Raw genomic sequence first — 18,320 nt, 5'->3', positions numbered from 1 at the left:
TCCTAACGGGTGCAGGACAATCTACATTTAGACAAACTGATCCCCATAAGCAGCACTCTGACCAGTGCCTTTCCAGTTGTCCTGTGTTGACCTACGTTTTCTACTTGTAATTGTTCTGAAAATTCTGATTCAGTGGTAATTATTCTACCTGCTAAGCAGTTGTAGTTATTGGTATTGATCAGCCAATGTGCCGCTGAACCAGCTAAACTGTTCTAGTTGTCCCCAGATTTTGCAGGAGCTGCCATGTGATCTGTGGTTTTTGCATCTTATTGTGATCGAGGGATTGTCCCCTGTCATTAATTCCCCTCAGTCTTGAAGATATGAAAAGTACTCACTGGTAATGATCTGCGAACTGCTTCTTCAAAACAGTTACTACTCACTACTGGTTCTTATTGGCACAAGTGCGATAGTGAAGGTTGGATTGCCAAATCTAGGAGTCGTTTGAGAGGTTTGCGCCGAGAAAGTCGATAGCTTTCTACTAGTTCACACGGGACACGGTGTGAACACTCTGTGTGCCTGCCAACACTCACGCTTGTATTAACACTGAGCTGAGCCGGCCGTTACTTATGCGCATTTCTCCTGCATGGTGGGGCCACACTCAACGCTAACAACGGCGCTGCTCCAATGCCAATATATTACCTCGGCGGTCGGTGCATCGTGTTGTCACTGCTGCCATGTAATTTTTTTTTCATGTAACCTAAAATCAGTATGAAGCTGGCCGGTATGAGTAGTAGGTATCAAATGCACACTGACAGCTCGTGGAATCTCTAGGAAAAAGGCGCACATGTGCACTAACCTTAGGAATGCTACCGCCTGTATATACTTAACTAATGTCGATGGCAATAAGCAGGCAAAACCTAGGCTGGCGTCCTAGTTTACAGTTCTTAGGCAGAGTGCTAATAACTTCATTTCTCATACGAGTACTAATTATTAGTTTGTAAGCAATGGGCTGATGAAGTGAGAAGTGAGAAGACGACGGACTAGTTTATTTTTCAAACCAAACACTCTATTAAAGAAACCTGAATCCAATCCGTGGTCCGAAAACTGTGTAGGTTCTCGAGGTAAACACATCACATGGGCAACTAACCATAGGCTTATCGATGCCATTAAACAGCCAATAGGTTGCTTAGTATTCTCAATAATCAAATACCATAGGTTCAGCGGTCTTTGCACACACTGCCTTTTAGTCTACGCTTTTCCACACATCTTATTTCCCACTCGTAAGAGGCATTTTGCCACAAGGTCTCTCTAGTTTCCATTTGCTCCTCCATTGCTGCAACCTTTCGTCGTGCACGATGCTCTTCCTAAGGTATGTTGTCATTTCTTGAAAAACCTTCATGGCCTCTACTTAGTTAAGAAGGTAGTCTGATTTAGTTGGTTTCTGTTCTCATAGTATTGCCTGGTGATGCAGAGATAGCAGAAGCTTGAGGCTACATCCGTTTCTGTAGGACTACAGATTGAAGAGATCCTACTATCGGGACCACAACAATTTACATCGGGACAAATTGATCTCCATAAGAAGCAGTCTGATCAGTGCCTTTCCAGTTGTCCTGTGTTGACCTACGTTTTCTAGTTCTAATTGTGCTGAAAATTCTGATTCAGTGGTAATAATTCTTCTAGTTGGCTGTCCTAGTTGTAGGTATTTATCAACGAGGCTGTCACTGATCCTACTAAACTGTTCTAGTTGTCACCACATTTTGCAGGACTTGCCGTGGCGTCCGGTGATTGTCCTCCATTATTTATTCTATACATTGGTGTCTAAAGACCTTCCCTCAGTATTGAAGATCTTAAACGAACTCACCTGTAATGATCTGGATGAACTGCTTCTGCAAGATGGTTACTACTAGTTCTTATATATTGTCACACTCATTTCCTTCATTGAAGATGATCCCTAGACTTGCATGTGCTGATCAAGCAGAGCTGGCACAGGTTTAATGCTCTGTGTGCCCATTTCTGTTGAGCGAGTTCATCTCTCACCAAAGTGATCCTGTTGGGAGCAAAAAAAGGAAAAATAGCATCGACACATACTGATCTATTTGATGTGTACCATCTCATTAGTGGCTTATCAGTTGACCTGTAATCAGGTACTTACTGCTCCACCATCATAGCTTAAATACAGTGATACTCTTCTTGCTTTAACTTTCTGCTGAACTATTCTAGTTATGGGTACCATCTAATAATTGCCAGTCATTGAACAACCTTTGTTTTGACAAGCAAGAGGTTTGCCATTTAATTCTTTCTCGTTTTTGCAGGTTTAATTAGCTGTGATATCTGTGTTTCTCTGTTGGTGATTGGCGGATAATTTCTTCTATCCACTTAACAAATTGTTTTTTTTCCAAAGGATTTACTTTTTGATCTGCACGCATAGCATCGGTGCAGCACGCTGGATGGGTCAACAATCCAAACGAACTGTATATGCCAACAAGAGGATTACTATTGACTCTAGTTGGAAGATAGATTTCTAAGGTAAGACATCCAACATGTACCTGCAATCTGACCATTATCATGTTTTACCAGATCGAAATGTGTAACTAATGGAAGTATTAGTAGAGGTTTTACGTGCAAGTGCAACATGCCAAGTACTTTTTTGAAATTGATAACATCAAATCTAGAGTACCTTAACTTACAACACTTGAAATAGAAAGGGACAAGAATGAAGCTAAGACAGGGGTTTATACCTCAATATTTTACCTTACTACTCATTTTGTCAACCACCAACGTTATGTACCTAGTGTAGGGCAATGCTACGGCACCCTCTTTACTTATTAAGAGGTAATATCTCAAATAAATCTGAGCCATTGATTTTTTAAGGATTTTTGAGTTAATTATCTAATTAATTAATATAAGAAAAGAAAATAAACATCATTAAATCTCTAAATCCTCACATCATGGAAGAGAGAATCAAGCGCATGGCGCCTTCCTTTTCCGTGTAGACGGACCCTTCCTTTTGGGTTCAACGTGAATAAGTTGCTTTTTTAGTTCTATTTTTACTTTTTGCTAATATATACATGTATACACTACACGTACAAAAAAATTTGGACTGATGTTTGGATCCTTTCATTTGGAGGAATTGAAATCTACCTAATAAACTAGGCTATTTAGCTTGAAATTTGACATTCCACCACTTTTCAAAGTTCACATATAAGCCTATCTCAAATTCATAAGGTGTGAGATGGAATTGGTTCTATAGATCGCTACGTTATATTTCTACTTTGCAACTTATAATACGCTCTTTAACTCGCTCTCCTACGATAGAAATGCAACACATAAGTATCTCTCTAGTATAGTCAACAATAATATACAAATATAATTCATATACAACCATATTAACATAATTAATATGTGTCTAAATTATGATTCTTAAAATAAATTCAATTCAAGGATCCAAACGGGGCCTCCCTGTTCGCTTGAACTTATCAGCCATGGTTCAGTGTTTTCCTCTCAAAGTAAATCAGCGAACAATACTTTTTAGCCTAGCTTTTCAGCCATTACGTTAAAGTTGTACACCATTCATATGATATACTCAGTTAAAAAAATATGTTACATACTTGAATAATATCAACAACGTGAAGTTTTGTGTCCAACGTTAATAGCTGTCACATTATATATTGAGCATGTAACGTGAAGTTTTCCGTATACACGTAAATTTCATGTATGTTGGACACGTCTTTTGGCATGTACACGTACACGTTGTAGTATGTCTTGTGGACATGTACGTACGACAGGGTTACTTGCATAAACAAATAGGTAGTTTATATATGCTACCTAAATTATGTCATATCCAAAGTTACAAAAATAAAAAAATTTATCACATTCAATAGATCTTGAATGCATCAAAGATCTAAAAATGATCTTTACATCTAGAACTTTCCTTATTTTATCATATTTTCCAAAATTAAAAATTAACTAAATATTTATTTGACCTATTACCTCTTAGAAACTAATAGATGATTCTAGCCGTCTGATCTAATGAAGGGCTTACAGTCATTTGGAGGCACAATAGTAAATCTCCTTAGTGTATTATTAGTTTCTAATCCATATGGCAAGGCATTATGCATGATTTACTAACAGTAGACAAAAGATGTTTATTCCTGTATATATCATGTCAACCACCACCGTCATGTACCACTACCGGAAACGGTGACTTTGCTGGCAAAGACCAAAAAAACACGCAAAGGCTTTGCCAAGTGTAACACTCGGCAAACAGCACAGGGCATCTACAGTGTCGGCAAACAGCTATTTGCCGAGTGTTTTTTATCGCGCACTCGGTAAATGGTTTACCGAGTGTCAAATTTGACACTCGGCAAACCTATTTTCCAAAGAAAAAAATATTTTTTTTTCTCAGCATACCATTATTGTTTGCGAGTGTTTTTGGGAATTACACTCGGCAAACCTATTTTCCAAAGAAAAAAAATATTTTTTTCTCAGCATATTTCAGTTTAATAGCTGCCATACAAAACACTCTTAGTACACCATATCTGCATGCACATCATGCTCCTGGCAACATAATTCTCATAATAACCACATGAACATAGAAATGAAGATAACAACATAATTCATACATGAAACTGCCAACCTAAGTCATACATGGAACTGCAAGTCAGCAGAGAACCTAAGTTGCTAGATAAGTCATACAACTCTCAGTATGAAGTTACTACCTCCCAAAGTCATAAATCAGAGGCAACATGAGCTATTGCTTACTAATAGTCTACAATCTAGATGGTAGTAGCTAGATAATATTTATAATAGTCTTTGCTGTAGCACAACCAAGACAGCCATGAGAAAGGATCAAAGGTTGCTACCAAAATACTTTTGCTCCACAGCACACACGCTGATCAAACATGCTGGTTGCAGCCCAAATGCATATTACCATGAACAAATATGCTGGCTCCATGAAATACTTCCAACCATCACTAGTCAATGCCATCACAATTGTGGTCCAGATTTGCTGAAACATGAAGATCCATCTCCAGTTGCCATCTACATCAAAAAGAAATGATCTGAATAATTTACATTTGGCACATGAACCATGAAAGATGGAAACAAGAGTTATATTCATGTTTGGTGCGTATATAGTAAATCAATACTTGTAGGAACATAAAAAATTCAGAATGGTCTAGTTGTTGGATGGTTGCCGTATCACCAGTGATGTAACAATTATTGTGATTCACAAGGGCTAGTTAATTCTGGTGGTATGCCTATTTGAACCATTTGACAAATGAGCCGCAAGCAAAGTACCAATATGATTCATACATATTTTGGGCATAAGGCTGCAACCAAATAATTGACCAAAGTAGAATTGTACCTCAAGTACAGCCTGCTAAAGCAAATAACTAACAAGCATTCTAACGTTAACTAAAGCGGTAAAAAATTAACCTGATATTAACAGTAACAATTTTCTATAGACCAAATAAACAACTAGTAATAACAAGCAGTTTATCACCCACAAGCAATCCATAGAATGTCATCACACCCTACTAATTTTGCAAGAGCTAAAGTCTCAATTTTTTATGAGAGGAACATCATCACAGTTATAGTGATGTAAGGCAAGATATCAGAGGAAAAAAACTTATTGGCTATTTAAAATGTCTATCATTTAAGTGAGGTCTGGAAGGAGATGGCAGCAGTGCCTGGACAAATCTGAGATCGACGATTGGAGCTCAAGCAACTGAAATAAAATCAACACTTCCCCTTTCCCACCTGCACAATCTGCTTCAGATAGTCAGATTAAAACTGTCATGTTTCATGCAGCATTAGAATATAAGTTGATATTTAATTTTGTCCCAAAACAAATTTAAGACCACCATATGCCATACACTACTTGAACTCAGGAAGCAAAAATTAGGTTCTGCACTTACAATTTAAGAATTTTTCATCCCGATTACTAATATATGTACACGAAGCTTTCCCGTCTTTTGTTATTCAATCATAAAGCTATAAAGTTAACAGCAACACCTAGCACTATCAATGTAATCAGAGAAAAATAACAAACGATCTGCTCAACCTAGATAAACATGGAGAACAGTTAGATCCCACATTATGAGGAAAACAGTATCTTATCTTTCTCTAAATGGTACCGACCAAAATGCCGGATGGGTGTGACCATAGACACATGATAAATGCTCAATTTAGTGTTCTATAGTATTCCCTGATATAAGAAAACAGCCAATGTTATGATTTAATAGCAGTCGAAAGATAGTAGGCAGATGAAGATTAATAATCTGAAAACATATATTTTATTTTACAAGAAGCATCATTGTGTCATGTGCGCACTGATGATTCCAGTGTAGTATTAAACAGCAAAAAATACTGAATACATGGATTATTTAAATGCTTGCTGGTACTTGATGGATTCATTTGCATTGTTGTACAACTCAGTTTTTTTTGACACAGAATGAGTTATGCTTGCTAGTACTTGATGGATTTTCCACTAAACCAAATGTCAAATAATTGACTCTTTTAACTGGAAAAATGAATCTGAGCATCAAATCAAAAAAAAAAAGTTGAAGCGAAATTCAATTGGAAGTATGGGGAACGAATCTGTGCATCAAATTGAAAAAAATGGATGAGTAATGGAAGTAGAAGTACCTTTCACGAAGGGCAGGTGGCCCTAATCTGAGATTGGGCAGGGATGGCCCCCAAAGCCTGATGCGGAGGACGGAGTGCACCTGTCCACTAAACCTGATTAGTGATTTGATTGAAGAGAGAAGGGATTAGAGTACTTGGGGAAGAACAGATGGGGTCATGGGGGAAGGGCGCAAGAGGAGCAGAGAGACACAGAGGAGCACCATCTCCGCAACGCTGCCATCAGCGCGAAGCAGCCGCACCTTCTCACAGACGTTTGCTAGGCTGCCACCGCGCCCTCCACTTCGGCGGGGTGCTCCTCCTTGCGTGCTCGCAGGTCGCCGCCGGCTCGTGCCACAACTACTCACAAGCGGATCTGGATCTCGTGGGTGAGGCGAGGGAACAGAAGAGAAAGGAGTCTAGGAGGAGGGGGATTATGGGGGGTGCGGTGAGGAGCAGAGAGCCCGCAGAAGGTGGCCGGGGACCGGTGGTGAGGAGGGGAGAGCTGCGGGGGGCGGCCGGGGAGCAGCGATTGGCGAGGAGGAAGATTGGGAACGAATGGATCTGGGGGATGAGCATGTTTTTAGTTCGTGAAATGATTTTTTTTTTTTTATGTCGCATCGAATATTTTAGAGACGTTTGAAGGGGTTTTCGGATACTAATAAAAAAACTAATTACATAGCTGGTCTAAAAACTACGAGATGAATTTATTAAGCCTAATGAATCCATCGTTAGCACATGTTAGATACTGTAGCACTTATGACTAATCATAGACTAATTAGTCTTAAAACATTTGTCTCGCGATTTCCAACCAAATTATGCAATTAGTTTTTTTTCATTTATATTTAATACTTCAAATATGTGCCGTAAGATTTGATAGAATAGTTTGGGGTGAAAAAAATTTTGGAACTAAACCACGCTGACTCATGGGCGTGTGCGGAAAGGATAAGTCCGGCAATTTTTCGCCTCGCGCGTCCGTCTACCTCCGCTGCGCGTATTTTCACCCGGCTCTCGGAGACATGGGCCAAGCCATACGACTTGAGCGCGGGCTGATGTATTTTCGGGCGTGGGGCTGGCCTCCTGACGGTGTGAAAAGTTTTCCTGTCAGTGGACCGCAAACGCAGGGAAAGAGAGGCTCTCGTGACGGGTGGTGCCCGAGTTTGCCTAGTGTCCTACATCTACATCTTACACTCACAAATAAAAGAGTTTGCCAAGTGTTAGATAAGGACACGTGGCACGATGTTTGTCGAGTGTCGTAATTTGCCAAGTGTTTTTCTCATATTTATCGAGTGTCGGAGTTTGCCGAGTGTTTTTTAGTAGAATTGCTGATTGTCAGAATGTTTGCCGAGTGTTTTTTAGTAAGGCACTAGGTAAACAGAGAGTTTGCCGAGTGCAAAATCTTTGCCGAGTGTTTTTAGTTTGGCACTCGGCAAAGAGATGGTTTGCCGAGTATCCGATAAAATACACTCGGTAAAAACTTCTATTCCGGTAGTGTACCTAGTGTATTATTAGTTTCTAATCCATATGGAATGGCATTATGCATGATTTATTGACGGTAGAGAAATGATGTTTATTCCTATATAACTTAATAACAAGGTGCACGAAAATTCTGGATGTGAGTTCACTATACTCATATAAAACCTATTGTACAAGGGCTTTGCTCTGACACTCCCAAATGACTACTAGGAAGTAATATGTAAAATATATATTTATTTCAATTTTTTTATTTTGTAAAATATAATAAATAAGGTAATTTTTAGATATATAAAAATCTTTTTTCTACATCTAATTGATGCTTGTGTAATCTATTAGATATGGTAAATCTTTTTATTTTGGAACTTTGGATTGATCTATTTTAATTAGCATGTTAGTCTTTTGACGATGCATGTAACGCTCCGTGTTAGGTACCGTCGTCATGTTAGCTCACGATTTTTTGATGCAACATGTCCCTCCTGTGTTAACTTGCGTATTTAAATGTATGTAAGATGTATATGCATGTTAAGATTAGGTGTATGATGCATGTATAACATGTATACGCATGTAACATACATCTCCTGTGTATTGTGTTAGCTAGCGTTAAGATGTATATGCGACTTAAGCTTAGGCGTATTATGCATGTATAATATGTATACACATATAATCCGAGTATCGCAGCATTGCCCTACAAATCAGTAGTGGTGGTATATGTTAAATTTAATGAATGTTATCACATTTGGAGACCAAGTTAACATGTCTTCTCATTCATTGCCCAGCCTCCAACTCTTTATGTGGATCTCCCTAACCATCTTGGTCTGATGGCAACCATACTTGAATCTTTTGTCGGATCATGCGCGAAGAAGTTGCAAGATATTGTTACAGAGGAGGCCATACTAATTTTAGGTGTTAAAGAAGAGCTCATAGAGCTGAAGAGAAGAATGGAGCAAATATGGTACTTTCTTAATGATGCAGAGAAAAGGAGCATAAAAGAATCTGCTGTTAACAATTGGCTTGGTCAGCTAAGAGATGCTATGTATGATGCTGATGATATCATTGACTTGGCCAAATCCAAAGGAAGCAAGCTATTGCCCGACCATTCTTCATTAGTATCAAGCAGTTCAAATACATGCAGTGGCCTTTCTCTTTTCTCTTGCTTTTTTAATATCCAGACACGTCATGAGATTGCAGTTAAGATTAAAAACTTAAACAAAAGAATTGATAATATTTCAAAGGATAAAGTATTTACTTCACTCAAGAGTACACAATCAACTGTAACGGTTTCTGTACCAAAACAGAGAAGAAGTTCCAGCCTTGTTGAGCCAAACCTTGTTGGTAAGGAGGTCTTACATGCTTGCAGAAAAGTAGTAGATTTGGTGCTTGCACATAAGGAAAAAAGGTCTTATAAGCTTGCTATCGTTGGAACAGGAAGAGTTGGTAAGACAACACTAGCACAAAAAATATACAATGACCAAAAACTAAAAGGGAGCTTCAACAAACAAGCATGGGTTTGTGTTTCCCAAGATTTCTCTGAAATAGCTATTTTAAAGGAGATTCTACGAAAAATTGAAGTACAATACATGCCAGATGAATTAACCGATGAGCTCCAAAGCAAGCTAGAACTGTCCATTAAGGATAAGAGTTTTTTTCTTGTGCTGGATGACGTGTGGCAGTCAGGCATATGGACAAATCTACTAAGAATCCCACTACATGTTGCATCCTCAGTAGTAGTTTTATTGACAACTCGATTTGACACTGTTGCTGTAGAAACAGGAATGGACTATACACATCGAGTTGATTTAATGTCACTGGATATAGGATGGGAGTTACTATGGAAGAGCATGGGCATCAACGAAGAAAAAGAAGTACAAAATCTACATGACTTAGGGATCGATATTGTTCGTAGATGTGGTGGTCTTCCCCTTGCAATTAAAGTCATTGCTAGAGTTTTGGCAACCAAAGATCAAACTGAGAATGAGTGGAAGAAGATTTTGGTAAAAGATGCTTGGTCCATGAGTAGTCTTCCTAGTGAAATAACAAGTCCTATATATCTAAGTTACGAAGAGCTGCCACACCATTTGAAGCAATGTTTTATCTATTGTGCTATTTTCCCTGAAGATTCGGTAATCTACTGTGATGATATTGTAAGGATGTGGGTCGCTGAAGGCTTTATAGATGAGCAAGATGACCGAGTCCTTGAAGATATAGCAGAAGAATACTACTATGAGCTGATCTATCGAAATCTCCTCCAACCAGATTATTACTCTTCTGTTGATCTTACTTGTAGAATAGGATTATGCAACTGGATGATCATATTCATTATACACAGTTTACATATATAGGCCTTTGGCCATGGCTGTACAAGCGGTCTGCACAAGAGCGAGCGGAACGAGCGGCCTAGCGCGAGTGGAGCGCGTGAGCGGAGCGAGCGGCCTAGCATACGCAGCGGGAGCGCGGACGCCGTGCGGCAGCGCGCGCTCTACGGAAGCTGGAGCCGTTGGCGTCGTGATGCTGAAGACCCGGGCGCAGGGCGCTAGCCACCGTTGGTGGTATTCCGCTGACACCCCCCCGCAGTGTCGACGTCGGAAGTCGTGACGGAGAGGCTGTCCCTGAAGTCGAAGAAGAGCGCCGAAGGCAGACCCTTGGTGAACACATCCGCGAGTTGTCGCGCACTTGGAACATGCGTGACACGGAGCTCCCTAATGGCGACCTTTTCCCTGACAAAGTGTATGTCTAGTTCGATGTGCTTGGTCCGGCGATGGTGGACGGGGTTCTTGGACATGTACACCGAGGAAATGTTGTCGCAGAACGCCACAGTCGCTGATGGCACATTGCACAGCAGCTCGCCGAGGAGATGCCGTAGCCAGGAACACTCGGACACAGCGTTGGCGATGGCGCGGTATTCCGCCTCGGCGCTCGACCTTGAAACCGTGGTCTGTCGTTTGGACGACCACGAGATAAGGGAGGAGCCAAGGAAGATGCAGTATCCCGACGTGGAACGCCTCGTGTCCGGGCAGCCCGCCCAGTCTGCGTCCGAGTACGCGGTGATCGTCGGCGAGGAGATGGCGCGTAGTTGAACACCGAGATGAGCCGTGCCCTTGATGTACCGAAGAATGCGCTTGAGCATGGTGAGGTGCACATCCCGCGGCGCGTGCATGTGGAGGCAGACCTGTTGCACTGCGTACGCGATGTCGGGGCGGGTTATCGTCAGATATTGGAGGGCACCGGCGAGGCTGCGATAGGTGGTGGCGTCGCTGATGAGTGTGCCGTCCGCCACCGAGACCTTGCCCTTCGTGTCTGCTGGAGTGACGACAGAGTTGCAGTGCGCCATGCCGGCGCGTTCTAGCAGGTCCTCGGCGTACTGCATCTGGGAGAGGAAGAAGCCGTGGCCGGTTCGTCGAACGCTGATGCCGAGGAAGTGGTGTACGGGTCCCATGTCCTTCACCTTGAAGGCGTCTTGTAGCCGCCTGACAAACTGGTGGAGCAGTGCTGTAGACGATGCGGAGAGGATCATGTCATCCACGTACAGGAGCAGGTAAGCCTGGGCGCCGGCGCGGTTGTACACGAAGAGCGAAGTGTCGGCTCTGGACTGCACAAAGCCAAGCGAGGTGACGTGCGCGACGAAGCGGTCGAACCACGCTCGAGGAGCTTGGCGTAGTCCGTAGAGGGAGCGCGACAGGAGGCAGACATCATCGGGCCGTGCGGGATCGGCGAAGCCCGTGGGTTGCTGACAGTATACGCGCTCCTGCAGATTGCCGTGCAAGAAGGCATTGGAGACATCGAGTTGATGAGCAGGCCACTTGCGCGATGCCACGAGCGTGAGGACGGTGCGGATGGTCGCCGGCTTGATCACCGGGGAGAAGGTTTCGCCAAAGTTGATGCCGGGCCGTTGATTGAAGCCGCGCACGACCCATCGAGCTTTATAACGCTCAAGAGTGCCGTCGGGGTTCATCTTGTGCTTGAACACCCACTTCCCAGAGATGATGCACGCGCCGGGTGGCCTGGGGACGAGGGTCCAGGTCTGGTTGGCCTGCAGGGCGTCGTACTCAGCTTTCATGGCCGCGTGCCAGTTGTCGTCCTTGAGAGCCGAGCGGACGGAGCGGGGCATCGGCGAGAGTGTGCCCGAGGCCGCCAGGGCATACTTGGGGTTCGGCTTGTGGATCCCATCACGTGCACGGGTGACCATGGAATGACCGGTGGTGGCAGGTGGACGCGCCGGTGCAGCCGGTGGCGATGACGGGGACGATGCCATGGGCGACGTGGTGGGCGACGTCAGCGTTGGCGTGGACGATGCCGCGGAAGTCGATGCAGATGTTGAAGACGACGCCACGGGCTGTTCGGAGGCACCTCTCGAACGCACAGTCCATGCGCGCGTCGGGTGCGGAGGCAGCTCGGTTACGAGTTGTGGCGGCGTGTCGTCCTCAAGTTGAGCTGGTGGTGGACGGGGCATAGGGTCGGCGATGTGGTTGTGGCGGAAGGGGAAGACCGCCTCGTCGAAGACGACGTGCCGAGACGTGATGACGCGGCCGGTGGTGATGTCGTAGCATCGGTAGCCGCGATGATCAGCGGGGTACCCAATGAAGACGCACGCGGTGGAGCGTGGGGCGAGTTTGTGCACCGACGTGGCGAGCACGTTGGGGTAGCAGCGACACCCGAACACCCGGAGCTCGTCGTAGCTTGGTGGCACACCGAAGAGGAGGGAGTATGGCGTCGCAGATGCCGTGGTGCGGCATGGACGCCGATTGATCAGGTACGTGGCCGTGGCGAGCGCCTCAGCCCAGAACGCCAGGGGAGCTGCACTGTGAATCAACAGAGTTCTAACACAGTCATTAGTGGTGCGTAGGATGCGTTCCGCCTTGCCGTTTTGCTGCGACGTGTAGGGACACGAGAGTCGGAACTGAATGCCGAGAGTGGACAGAAGAAGGCGCATGGCATAGGAATCATACTCACGGCCATTATCTGTCTGAAATGAGAGAATGGGAAGGCGAAACTGAGTCTGAACATAAGCAATGAAGGCGCGTATTGTCGTAAAAACGTCAGACTTATTTCGTAGAGGAACAGTCCAAAGATAGTGGGTGTAATCATCAAGAAAAATAACATAGTATTTGTACCCGGAATGACTGTTAACAGGAGAGGTCCAAACATCTGAATGCACTACTTGAAAAGGAAAAAATGTTTGGGATGCAGAATTGTGGAAAGGTAAACGGGTGTGCTTGCCCAAACGGCAAGAACTGCAAGAGTGGCCATCAGCCTTATTACAGGAAAAGGAAAAAGTGTGTAAAATCTGAGAATTAACAGGTTGTCCGGGGTGTCCGAGCCGCTGATGCCACAGGGACGCCATTGATGATGCAGTGAGGGCTTGATGGTGAGGAAGGCGCAGGGGGTAGAGATCGCCGCTGCTCTCACATCGGAGCATCTCCTCCCTGGAAGGAAGATCCTTTATGGAAAAACCAGCAGGGTCAAATTCAATTGAAACATTGTTTTCACGGGTTAATTGACGAACTGAAATCAGATTCTTGATGAGTGAAGGAGAAACAAGGACATTGTTTAAATGTAAAGGAGAGGAAGCTGTGGGGATTACAGTGTGTGCTCGGTGAGTGACAGGCAACCGAGCACCATTGCCCACTGTGATGGAAGAAGACGAAGGACGAAGTGTATGGGAGGGGAGATTACCGGGGTTGGAGGACATGTGTGACATGGCACCGGTGTCGAAGTACCAGTCGGACGTGCTCTGCGGCTGATGTGGAACGCCGGCTGACTGGAGTGCAGCGTAGAGGCCCCCGGTGTCGAAGGAGTTGGCGGAGCCGTGCGGGGACGGTGGCTGCAGGTGAGAGGCCATCATCGCCTGCTGAGGCTGGAAGGGCGGCCGCGGACCCAGGACTCCCGCACCCGGAGCACGGAAGGGCATCGGCCATGCCTGCACCATACCTTGCCATGGGTTGAAGCCCGCGGCGTAGGGCGCGCTCTGGGCGTTGGAGTTGTTGAAGCGCGCGTTCCCGCCGCTACCGCCGCCGCCGTTGCCCTTCTGGCGGCGCCGATCGTTGCGGTTGTTGTAGCGGCCGCCCCCGCCGCCGTTGTTGTTGCGGTTGGAGCGCGGTGCGGACGAGCCGGAGGAGCCGTCGTTGGAGCCAGTCCCGCCGCCATTGCCGGAGGAGTTGGAGGATCCGGCGGAGCGGTCACCATGGGTGACGGTGAGCGCCTGCCCGGCTTCGGCGTTGACGTCGTGCTGAAGGCCGAGTTCCTCGAGGAGGAGGAAGGAGCGGGCGCTCTGGAAGGTGTGTGGCGGGTACTTGGAGGTGATGACCGGCTTGACGTAGCGAAAGCGCGGGCTGAGGCCGCGGAGGAGGTTGAGCACCATGCTTGGTTCAGAGACCGCGTGGCCGATGTCGCGCAGCTGATCGGCGAGGCGCTTGAGCTTGGTGCAGTAGTCGCCGATGGACATGTCACCTTGCATCAGGGAACGAAGCTCGGCCTCCAGGTACACGGCGCGCTGCATCTCGTTGTCCTGGAAGAGGCTGGCGATGGCGTTCCAGAGGGTGATCGCGTCGTGGCGGTCGTTGCGCACGGTGTCGAAAACGCCCTTGGAGACGGTGGCGAGGATCCAGTTGACGACGCAAGAATCGATCTTGCGCCACTCGCCATCACGATCTTCATCAGGGGTGGAGGTGAGGACATGGCTCTTGAGCCCGAATTTGCCAAGGGTGGAGTCGAAGAAATGGCGCCACTGGCCGAAGTTGGCCTCGTCCATGTCAAGGATGACATGAACGTGGTGACGGATGGAGATGCCTTGGATCTGGGAGGAGGTGGAACGGACGGAAGCGGCATCCTCCTCGCCGGTGGAGTCAGAATCAGAGTGATGAGAGGAGGGAGCCATGGGCAGCGGAAGAGGAGATGTGGTTGAAGGACGCGAGAGGAAGACCTAGGACGGTGATACCATGTAGAATAGGATTATGCAACTGGATGATCATATTCATTATACACAGTTTACATATATAGGCCTTTGGCCATGGCTGTACAAGCGGTCTGCACAAGAGCGAGCGGAATGAGCGGCCTAGCGCGAGTGGAGCGCGTGAGCGGAGCGAGCGGCCTAGCATACGCAGCGGGACCGCGGACGCCGTGCGGCAGCGCGCGCTCTACGGAAGCTGGAGCCGTTGGCGTCGTGATGCTGAAGACCCGGGCGCGGGGCGCTAGCCACCGTTGGTGGTATTCCGCTGACATTACTCAATGTAGAATGCATGATCTACTAAGGCAGCTTGCTTGTCATTTATCCAGAGAAGAACTTTTTGTTGGTGATCCAGATTCAGCAGGGGTTACTGTTATGAGTAAATTCCGCCGTATTTCAGCAGTCACTATGAATGATATGGTTGTGTTACCTAGAACAGATAAGGGGAAATGTAAAGTGAGAACTTGGAGAACATCAAATACAAAGTCTTTGAGAGTTGATGATACAATATTTGAAAGATTACCATGCATTCGAGTTTTGGATTTGACAGGTTCACAGATACAACCTGTTCCACCTTGCATTGGACGTTTGATCCACCTACGGTTACTAGACCTTGATGGGACTGACATATCTTCTCTTCCAGAGTCCATCGGTTGTCTCATAAACCTTCAGATATTGAATTTGCAGAGGTGTGATTCTTTGCATAGTCTTCCTTTAGGAATAACTCAGCTATGCAACTTAAGGCGACTTGGCCTAGGGAGCTCACCAATAAATGAGGTTCCAAAAGGTATTGGCAGATTAATTTCTCTCAACGATTTACAAGGCTTTCCTGTTGGTGACGGCTCTTATAACAATTCTGTAATGCAAGATGGATGGAATATAGAAGAATTGGATCCCCTTTGGCAGTTGAGGAGGCTTTATATGATCAAACTGGAAAGAGCAGTTCCTCCTAGTAAAGATTCACTGCTAGCAAACAAAAAACATCTCAGAGAATTAGTGCTACGTTGCACTGAACACATAGGTGAGCCATATTCTGAAAAAGCTGTAATCAATATTGAGGAAACCTTTGATTTGCTAATCCCTGCACACAACCTGGAGGGTCTCTGTCTTGTGAATTTCTTTGGTCGGAGGTTTCCCGTCTGGCTAGGTAGTGCTGCCCATTTGCCTTCACTGACATACTTGAACCTCATAGATTGCAAATCATGTGTTCATCTTCCACCAATCGGTCAGCTCCCCAACTTGAAATATCTGTACATCAAAGGAACCACTGCAGTCACCATGATTGGACCCAAATTTGTTGGCTCTGGGATGGGTAATCTCAGATCTACAGAGGCAGTAGCTTTTCCCAAGCTTGAAACATTGGTCATCAGGGATATGCCCAACTGGGAGGAGTGGTCCTTTGTTGCTGAAGAAGAACAAGAAGCAACAACAACAGGTAAGGAAGGGGGAGACGATGAGGCTGCTGCAAATCAAAAGGGAGATGCCCCACTTCCAAGGATGCAGCTGCTGCCACGATTGAAGGAGCTGCAGCTTGCCCGCTGCCCCGAGCTGAGAGCTCTCCCACGGCAGCTTGGACAGGAGGCCACCAATTTGAAGGTGATCCATTTAAGAGATGTGCACAGCCTCAAGGTGGTGGAGAACCTCCGTTTCCTCTCTGAGTACCTTTTAATCTCATATTGTGAAGACCTAGAGAGGGTCTCAAATCTTCCCCAAGTGAGAGAGCTGCGTGTACAGCTGTGTCCCAACTTGAGGTGTGTTGACAGGATGGACAACTTGCACCAGCTGTTTCTGACAGAGGATATGGAAGGTGCTTCCTCACAGTGGCTGCCTGGGCTCCAAGAGCAGCACCAACAGCTGCACGGAGAAGACATGGATGTCTACACTTGATATAGTGAACGTACAGACATGCCGAATGAGATGGCTATGAAGATATATGTAAGCTATGACCCTTGTCTGAATTTTCTAATTTGGTTAGATATTTATCTTCGCTGCTTTTAATTATCCATGCCTGTTTTCATTTATTTATAGGTAATCTGGCATTTAGTGCGGAAGAGACGACTAGAGTCTAGAATTTGTCTCATTGATATCCATCAGGTGCCTTATTACGCTGGGCTGAATAGCACGGACGCGTGTCTCGTGTCAAGCTGATTCCAGGAGTTGAAGAATTTGGTGCTCTGCTTATCGAGGATGGAGAAGATCCGTTTTGGTGTCTCCTGATCAAGTGGCGCATGTATCTGAATAACCAGTGTTTTGTTTGCGTATGTATCTGAATAAGGTCGTGATATATACTGCTGGTGTTTTTTAGTCTTGTTTTTTCTTTTAAGTTGTGCCAAAAATTACATACGTTGTTTGGAGCCCCGGGCTGTACTTTTGTTACTTTGCACTATTCTTTTTTTTTAAAAAAAAACTGTTGCTAAGCTGGATTTTTTTTTTGTTCAATTGTCGCCAGCCCTGTGAAGGGCCCAGGAAAAAAAAAGAAAATAAGCGAGGTACATTTTGTTTTGAGGAATGCTCTGTGTATATGTTTCATTTAAACAGATGGTCAAACTTTTTCTTTGGCGGAGAGGCCAAACAACCAGTTAAAGTTTGGATTGCTGAATTAAATCAAGAAACGTCTTTGTTTTGACCCTGGTGAGGCGTTTTCTACGTGCATGACCTCATAATTTTCAAGGACCTTGCCTTCATATCCTCCACTCCTGTCGTCCTGCAGGCCCGCTCGAGGAGGCTCTTGCTGACATTGAATTTCAGAACAGTGATATTACCGTCCGCCACTGCAGTCGTTTTAAATTCGCGTGCTATTTGTACACACGCGACACGGCGTGAACACTGGGCTGTGTGCCAACACATCTCACGCAGGCGTCTAACAGGTCTGGCCCGTCACTTGCGTGCGTTCGTGCTGCTGGGCTTCACCCGACGGTCAACGCTGACGACAGCGCTGTGCTTTAACCATATGTTTCTTTGTCTTTTCCATGCGTCCGAAGAGTGTCATGGTAGTAGGGGGCTTGCCTTGCTCTGCTTTTGCTCCTATCGTGGCCCTCCTGTCCTGCTGACAGAGACAGAGTAACACTCTCCTGTGAGTGAGACGGTGAGCAGAGAGCAGAGCAGAGTGCAATTTCAGGCTTGGAAGCTCATCATCTTCTGGTACAAGAAAAAGAAAGAATAAGAAAATCCAAAATCTTGGGCTACATAGGAGTAGATTATTAGGAAAGGGACGATAAATGAACCTGATGGTCAGTGGTCACAGCAACAGCAGACTCACATTTCCTTCCATGTCTTCCTTGGGATACAATGTGTTGTTCCTCCATGCACCATGCATGCATGTCCGAAAAAAGAACAGATA

General features: G+C 45.4%; 1 long non-coding RNA gene and 1 pseudogene across 1 annotated transcript; one reads left to right on the top strand and one right to left on the bottom strand.

Moving 5' to 3' along the window:
* The first annotated feature begins 1,858 nt into the window (after positions 1 to 1,858).
* LOC136476279 (putative disease resistance RPP13-like protein 1) lies at positions 1,859 to 17,352 on the top strand (annotated as a pseudogene).
* On the bottom strand, positions 4,478 to 7,140 carry LOC136471850 (uncharacterized). The gene is made up of 2 exons (XR_010762131.1): positions 6,589 to 7,140; positions 4,478 to 5,709 (listed from the first exon to the last, which is right to left on the bottom strand). It is a non-coding gene; the product is annotated as an uncharacterized lncRNA (long non-coding RNA).
* Positions 17,353 to 18,320: the final 968 nt, after the last annotated feature.

The sequence above is a fragment of the Miscanthus floridulus genome, chromosome 8 (assembly GCF_019320115.1).
Source record: "Miscanthus floridulus cultivar M001 chromosome 8, ASM1932011v1, whole genome shotgun sequence".
Taxonomy (NCBI): domain Eukaryota; kingdom Viridiplantae; phylum Streptophyta; class Magnoliopsida; order Poales; family Poaceae; genus Miscanthus; species Miscanthus floridulus.
This window is presented reverse-complemented; position numbering and strand designations above follow the sequence as displayed.